General features: G+C 37.8%; 1 non-coding gene across 1 annotated transcript; it reads right to left on the bottom strand.

Moving 5' to 3' along the window:
- Window positions 1-2,034: 2,034 nt before the first annotated feature.
- LOC127903589 (small nucleolar RNA R71) lies at window positions 2,035-2,138 on the bottom strand. The gene has a single exon (XR_008056297.1). It is a non-coding gene; the product is annotated as a small nucleolar RNA R71 (small nucleolar RNA).
- Between the last annotated feature and the right edge of the window lie 6,274 nt (window positions 2,139-8,412).

Consider the following 8,412-nt stretch of genomic DNA (forward strand, 5'->3'; position numbering starts at 1 on the left):
TAGGGGCATTATAGTTATTTCACAATAAAGGAGAGATCAGACGGCAAAACGGACATCACTTTTGAACTCAGGACGGTCGAAAACCTTAGGAGGAGCATAAAAGAAAAAATGACACTATTCACATGTACGGTACTATTCACGTATACGGTACTGTATACGTTACTGTTCACAGCACTGTTCACATAGACGGATCGATGACGTGGCATTGACCGATGATGTGGCATTGACTGATGAGGTGTCACGATCCTGTTGGACTAAAATTCTTATTTACTGTTGATGGTGACGTGGCAGCATATCAGTGGACGAAAAATCTCGCGTACGGTGTATGCATCACACAGGATTATTTTCAACCAAACCGTGTTACTGTTCATCCGCGTGGTCAAACCGTGTACTGTTGACTGATGACGTGGCGCAATCCTGAGCGTCCAAACTGTTTTTAATCTGATGGCCATGATTTACTCCATGTATCTATAAAAAGGGGGCCTCTCCCCCCTAATTTGATATATCTGAATCCATTTTTTGGACTCCATTTTCTGTAATTCCCTCTCCATCTTGTATTTTCTTCATATTTTAATAAATTTCCATTTTGCCCCTAGTTCAATTATGAGTGGCTAATTTTCTTTCAAGCTTGGGTTGAAGGTGAAGTCTCAACATGTGTCATGGGCTTTATTTGGTAAATTTATTTTCTCTTCCCCTCTAGTTTTTGTGGATGTTTTGACTTCTCGTCGACAAATAATACTAATCTTGTCTAGTACCGCCTTGGTTTTACCGGCCCTCTAGTACAAGGTTATTATTATTTGGCACGATAAGCCCTTAGCACCATATTGATTAGAGTGTGGTTCATGAGGTGTGGATTCCCCCCTCATGATTTAATTGGCATTAATAAGGATTATTTAGCCCATGATGCATGTTGATACGGATCTGAATACCCAAGTACGTCATTTCAATAGATTTCTCTTCAATTTATTCTTGCCATTGCAAGTCCAATTTTAGAATTTATTATCGCATTTCAATTCCAATTTTAGGATAATTTAAATCACTTCCACCACAATTCCAACAACCCATTTACAAAATTAATTCTATATATAATTAAAATCCACCTCCTCGTGGGATCGACACTCGTCACCATTAGTCTATATTACAATAGATTCGTGCGCTTGCGAGTACATTAAAATTTGTACAATAAGTTTTTGGCGCCGTTGCCGGGGAGGTAAGTAATTTAATTCATAAAATTAATTTTTGTGAATAATTTCTTTTATTTGTTTTATTGTATTTTTTATTAAAAAAAAAGTGAATCCGCATTTAGAGGTTAGTAATTTCTTTTCTTTTTCTCTTCTTTAAATTTCTGTAATTTAATTTTCAAGTTATTTTTTTTCTTTGTAATTTTTTTTGTTTATCTTATTAATTTATTTTTAGTTAATTTATTTCACGTATTTATTTTTGTGTATTTTTATAGAAAGGTTTTAATAGCGCAATAAGGTTAGTATCGTAATTTCTCCCTCTTCTTTATTTTTATTTATTTTGTTCCCATCTTTAATTTTTTTTTATTTGTTTTGCATGCATGGTCGTAGGTCATTATTACCTAATCTTGAACCTATAGACCTTGAACTAGAAAAAACACTTCGCACGCACAAGAACGGTAAAAATAATATGGATTTACAAGCACCACAGGAGAGGCCATTTAAGGACTATTTTAGTCCCTTAGCTAATTTGAGCACATCATGCATAAGATACCCAAATGTAGCTGCTAGGAGTTTTGAATTAAAACCCAGTGTGCTAAATTGTCTCCCCACATTCTATGGCTTAGAAAATGAGGACCCATATAATCATCTGAATGATTTTCATGCCATTTGTCAAATTTTTAAATACGAGAATTTTTCAGATGATGATGTTAAACTTAGATTATTCCCATTTTCTTTAAAGGATAGAGCTCGTTCATGGTTAAATACTTTACCTGCTAATAGCATTGCATCATGGGAACAAATGGTAACTAAATTTTTGAATAAATATTTCCCAGTGCATAAAACCAATGCTATTCGCAGGGAAATTTCAGAATTTACACAGAGAGAAGACGAGCAATTTTTTGAAACATGGGAACGATTCAATGGGCTACTCTTGAAGTGTCCACATCATGGGTACGAGAAATGACACCAATGCCAATACTTTTTGGAGGGATTACTACCAAATGTGCAAGAATGGCTAATGGCAACAAGTGGAGGAGAGCTAATGTCAAAAAGTGCATCAGAGATTTGGGAATTCTTCCAGCGACAAGCGGATAATTCCCAACAACGGAGTCGATCACTCAGGAATACTAGAAGAATTAAGGGAGTAAATGAGGTTCACATTGGCGAGTCAAGTTCAGAAATTAAAGAAGTCAAAACGATAATTGAAGATCTCTCTCGACAAATAGCATCGTTATCGACTGCTAAATCAACAGAGCCACATGACCATGACTCATACTCAGATCAAGCCAATGCCATTGGTGTAATGAGAAAACCATCGAATTACAACCCATACTCCAACACATATAACCCTGGATGGAGAAACCACCCTAATTTTTCATGGTCTCAAGGATTCCAACAGAATGGACCAGCAGCTCCAGCTCCACCAATCCCTCAAAATCCTCAAGCCTCTCAGCCCCTATTTAGACCATACAATCAGAACCAGAACTACTCTCAACCCAGACCATGGGAGGGTGCATTCCAGAATTTCAAGAATGTTACTCACTCCATGATTGAGCAACAGAACCGCACCATTGATGGACTACGAAATGAGTTTAGAGCAGGCTTCAACTCACAAGCCCAATCAGTTTCAAGCCTCGAGAAGATGGTGGGACAACTTGCTTCTTCAGTCCAGACCTTGGCAATGACTATTAAGAAAGGTAAATTTCCAAGTCAACTAGTGCCTAATCTTAAAGGAGTACATGAAGCAAGTACCAGTTCACCACAGCAGCATGGAGAGGTCAAAGCAGTAATGACCTTGTGAAAAGGAAAAGAAGTCGACAACAAAGTGGAGATGCCGGTGACAAAAGAAAATCAAATTGTACCTGTGAATGTTGAGGACTCACCACCGGAGGAGAAAGAAGAAACCAACCCACGAGAATACATTCCGAAAGCTCCATTTCCTCAGAGGTTAGCGAAAGGAAAGAAGGGCAAATCCACAGGTGAGATTCGGTAAGTGTTAACATCCCTTTACTTGATGCTATTAAACAAGTTCCATCTTATGCCAAGTTTCTTAAAGACCTTTGTACTAAAAAGAGAAATATGCATGTTCAAAAGAAGGCATTTTTAACAGAAAACGTTAGTTCTATACTCCAACATAAAATTCCTTTAAAACGCAAAGACCCAGGCTCCCCCACTATCTCATGTAGTATAGGGAACCACACAATTGAGAATGCTTTGTTGGATTTAGGAGCTAGTGTAAATTTGTTGCCTTACTCTGTATTTGTGAAACTTGGACTGGGAGAATTACACTCAATTCCAGTGGTGTTACAGCTTGCAGATCGGTCCACGAAAATACCTCGTGGTATTGTGGAGGACGTGCTTATCCAGGTAGACAAGTTTTATTTTCCTGTTGATTTCATTGTAATTGACACTCAACCAATACAGGATTCAAGGAAGCACATCCCCATTATTCTAGGCCGACCTTTCTTGGCAACTGCAGATGCTCACATTCAATGCAGGACTGGAAATATGCAGTTGTCCTTCGGCAACATGACTATGGAGCTGAACATCTTCAACATTGCTAAACAACCTCACAGTGCAGATGATGGAATTGTTGATGTGGATTTAATAGAAGCATTAGTTGATAATACTTTTGTTTCAAACCTTAGTGATGATCCTTTACAAACATGTTTAACTCACTTTGGTTTGGATTTTGATATTGACAGATCGGTCGATGAGATCAACGCCCTGCTTGACTCAGCACCATCTATGGACACTAATAAATGGAAGTTAAGAGTTGAGACTCTAGCACCATCAGAGAAGAAACTCATTCCATCATCAGAATCACCACCGAAACTCGAGCTCAAACCATTACCCAACACTCTGGAATATGCATTTTTGGGAGAAGAAAATACTCTACCGATAATCATCTCATCATCCCTAAATGACGAACAAAAAGGTAAGTTGTTGGATGTTTTAAAAGAGCACAAAGGAGCATTAAGATGGACCATAGCAGACATAAAAGGTATAAATCCAGTAGACTGCATGCATTATATTCACCTTGATGAAAATGCTAAATCTACTAGGGAAATGTAACGTCGATTAAATCCTAATATGAAAGAAGTTGTTAAAACAGAAGTCCTTAAGCTATTAGATGCAGATATCATTTACCCAATTTCTGATAGTTCATGGGTCAGTCCTGTATAAGTTGTCCCCAAAAAGTCAAGAGTCACTGTAGTTACCAATGCCGATAATGAATTGATACCCACTAGAGTAACTACAGGATGGCGTGTATGCATTGATTATAGAAAATTGAATTCTGTCACACGTAAAGACCATTTTCCTTTACCATTTATTGATCAAATGCTTGATAGATTGGCAGGCCATGAGTTTTATTGCTTTCTAGATGGCTACTCAGGATACAATCAGATCCCCATAGCACCAAAAAATCAAGAGAAGACCACTTTCACTTGCCCTTTTGGCACATTTGCATATAGGAGAATGTCATTTGGATTATGTAATGCACCTGCTACATTTCAACGATGCATGTTAAGCATTTTTTCTGATATGGTTGAACGATTCCTTGAAGTCTTTATGGATGACTTTTCTGTCTTTAGTGATTCGTTTGATCAATGTTTACATCATCTAACACTAGTTCTGCAGAGATGTATCGAGAAGAACTTGGTCTTAAATTGGGAGAAATGTCATTTTATGGTAAAACAAGGTATTGTTCTCGGTCACATCATTTCGAGCAAAGGTATTGAGGTTGACAAAGCCAAGGTGGATCTCATTTCTAATCTTCCTCCACCCAAAATAGTCAGAGAAGTAAGATCTTTCCTTGGGCATGCTGGTTTCTATAGACGTTTCATTAAAGATTTTAGCAAAATTTCTAGACCCTTATGCAATCTACTTGCTAAGGATGTACCTTTTATCTTTACTGATTCATGTCTTGTGGCATTTGAAAAACTAAAGCAGTTGTTGACATCATCACCCATAATTCAGCCCCCAAACTGGAGCTTACCATTTGAGCTCATGTGTGATGCATCTGATTATGCAGTAGGAGCAGTATTAGGACAAAGAGTTGATCGAATTCCCCACGTTATTTACTATGCTAGTATGACATTGAATGATGCACAGTTGAACTATTCAACTACTGAAAAAGAAATGCTAGCAGTAGTGTTTGCATTAGAGAAATTTCGATCTTATCTCATTGGTTGTAAAATAATTATATTCACAGATCATGCTGCTCTTAAATATCTTCTCACAAAGAAAGATGCAAAAGTTAGACTAATTCGTTGGGTGTTACTTTTATAGGAATTTGACTTGGAATTCAAAGATAAGAAAGGGACAGAAAATGTTGTGGCGGACCACCTCTCTCGTCTCCATTTTGACACAATTACAGAGCCATTAATATCGAATGAGTTATTTCCAGATGAACAATTAATGAGTGTGGAAGTATTACCTTGGTATGCTAATATAGTTAATTATCTTGTGACAGGTAAACTTCCAGAGCATTGGACCAAGCAAGATAAGGCTAAATTCTTTGCAGAGATAAAGAATTTCTTTTGGGATGACCCGTATTTGTTCAAGTATTGTGCAGACCAAATTGTTAGACGATGTGTCCCAGAAAGTGAAATTCAAAATATCCTTTCATTCTGCCATGAACAAGCTTGTGGAGGCCATTTCAGTGCTAAGAAAACAGCGACTAAAGTTTTTCAATGTGGTTTCTATTGGCCATCTATATTTCGAGATGCTTACACTTTCTGTTCTTCATGTGATAGGTGTCAACGAATGGGAAGCATTACAAGAAGGAACATGATGCCACTAAATCCAATTTTAGTGGTTGAGATTTTTGACATATGGGGTATCGACTTCATGGGACCATTTCCCCCTTCTTTTGGCCATTAATACATATTGGTTGCTGTTGACTACGTATCGAAATGGGTAGAAGCAATTCCATGTAGAACCAATGATCACAAGGTGGTGATAGGATTTTTGAAAAGCAACATTGTTTCACGCTTTGGATTCCCTCGAGCAATAATCAGTGATGGTGGTGCCCACTTTTGTAACAAAGCATTCAAGGCTCTTTTGACAAAGTATTCAATCACACACAAAGTGGCGACCCCGTATCATCCGCAAACCAGTGGCCAAGTTGAGATCTCCAATCGAGAAATAAAGCACATATTAGAAAAGACAGTGAGGCCGGACAAAAAAGATTGGTTATTAAGACTTGATGATGCATTATGGGCATATAGAACGGCTTTCAAAACCCCGATTGGGATGTCACCCTACAGGCTAGTGTATGGAAAAACTTGCCACCTACCTGTGGAACTCGAGCATCGTGCGTATTGGGCCATCAAGAAATTCAACTTTGACATGCAGCAAGCCAGCTCAGAAAGAAGATTACAACTGGCAGAACTTGAAGAAATTCGCAATGACGCATACGAAAATGCCAAGATTTACAAGCAACGAATGAAAGTCTTCCATGACAAGCAAATTATGAGAAAATCTTTCACTCCAGGTCAGAAAGTGCTTTTATTCAATTCTCGCTTGCACCTATTCCCAAGTAAGTTACGCTCTCGATGGTCTGGTCCCTTTATTGTTCATACTATTTTTCCACATTGGGCAATTGAAATTAAGGACCCAAAGAACGGTGTCATGTTTAAAGTTAATGGTCAAAGATTAAAGCCATATCTAGAGTACCAACCACATGGAGAAGACACCGAAATAAATTTGAGTGACCCACCAGATTTGAATTGATTTTTTTTCTTTTCGTTGATTTGATTTTTTTCTTTCTTTATATTATTCTTCTGCTAATTGAAATTATTTTTGCATAAGTGTGTTTATTTTACCATTAAGTTTTCTCTTATAATTTTTAATCATGAGTCTCATACTTAGACCGTTCCTCCTGAACATTCTTAAACCACTTCAACGTGTCAAAACTCATCTTAAAAGGCAGATTCAATTTTGTAAAACACAACGCATTTGGGCTCTACAACCACCAGAGTTAGTAGTCTATGTTGAGGGTTTAGAACGCCAACTCAGAGACATTGAGAGAAGTGTTTACGACATCCAGTTGGAGCTTGAGGTAAATTCAATAAGAGGACGATTTTAATTTTCTTTGTGTGTTTTAATTTGTTTTTCTATTTGTGTGCTTTAGTTTGTTACCCCGGTGAAGTGGCGGATAATGGTACTCCGTGACAATCAAGTCGGTTACTTCAGTTTCCCATAATAACTGATATTCTGAGGCGAAAGTATGGACAGAAACGAGATTCTAGCGAAGCTTTACAAGCGATTCCCTTCACTTCCTCAGAATGCCCTTCTTACGATCTATAAAGCTCGGTCCGAACGCATGCGATTACTCATGAGGAATAACATACCTGCTGACATCCGTTGGTTAATCGAGGCAAAAGTACGATTGGCAGGTGAGTTACCTCCAAAATTTATTGCATACATGCCTGGTTGTGGTAAAGAAAATTATGCAAGAAAACGATGAGCTCGAAGAATTTCTGTTGCTTGTCATAAGTGTACCAGAATGAGTTGCAATAAAAACCCATGTTCTTTAGGAATGGTGTCTGATAACAAGGAAGATAAGATTCAATTCATTAGAGATGGCTTGAATAAGGAGTCATTGGATGATATCCTTTTGTCTCTTGAAACGCATCCCAATGGATATGTGCAAGGAACGATTCTCCAGTTATGGCCATTATTCCAGAAAGAGCATGCACGATATAGTCTCGGGAATCTGACTATAAACGACCCTGTTTGCCAGTTTATAAGAAAACTGGATAGGAAGCCTATCCTCGACCCATAGAGGGCGTTCAAGCCGTTTCTGGATGTAAAACCAGAGGAAGATGTGAGCCACAGTCGCAACTACCTGTAAATATCCTTTCATTTTACTGTTATTTTATTTCACTATTGTTTTATTGTGTGCATTATTGTCTTTAATAATTTTATTACTGTTTGCTTTTTCCTTTTTACTGTTTCCTTTTTGACTCGCGAACCACGTGCTTTACGCGTTATTTGACACTGACATGTTACCTCATATACAACTGTGACCCACTGTCACCAATACTCTTAAATGTGATTTTTTTTGTCAAGCACTCACAAATTATTTTTTGAGAAGTATCACAATGGCAGCTACTCCAAATAGACAATTCAAAAACATTTGTGTGCTTTCTGGATTTACCTATGGCAAACATAAAGAGTTCGTTGAGGCAGCCATCGATCTTGGTCGAAGTATAGCAGA

The sequence above is a fragment of the Citrus sinensis genome, chromosome 6 (assembly GCF_022201045.2).
Source record: "Citrus sinensis cultivar Valencia sweet orange chromosome 6, DVS_A1.0, whole genome shotgun sequence".
Taxonomy (NCBI): Eukaryota; Viridiplantae; Streptophyta; class Magnoliopsida; order Sapindales; family Rutaceae; genus Citrus; species Citrus sinensis.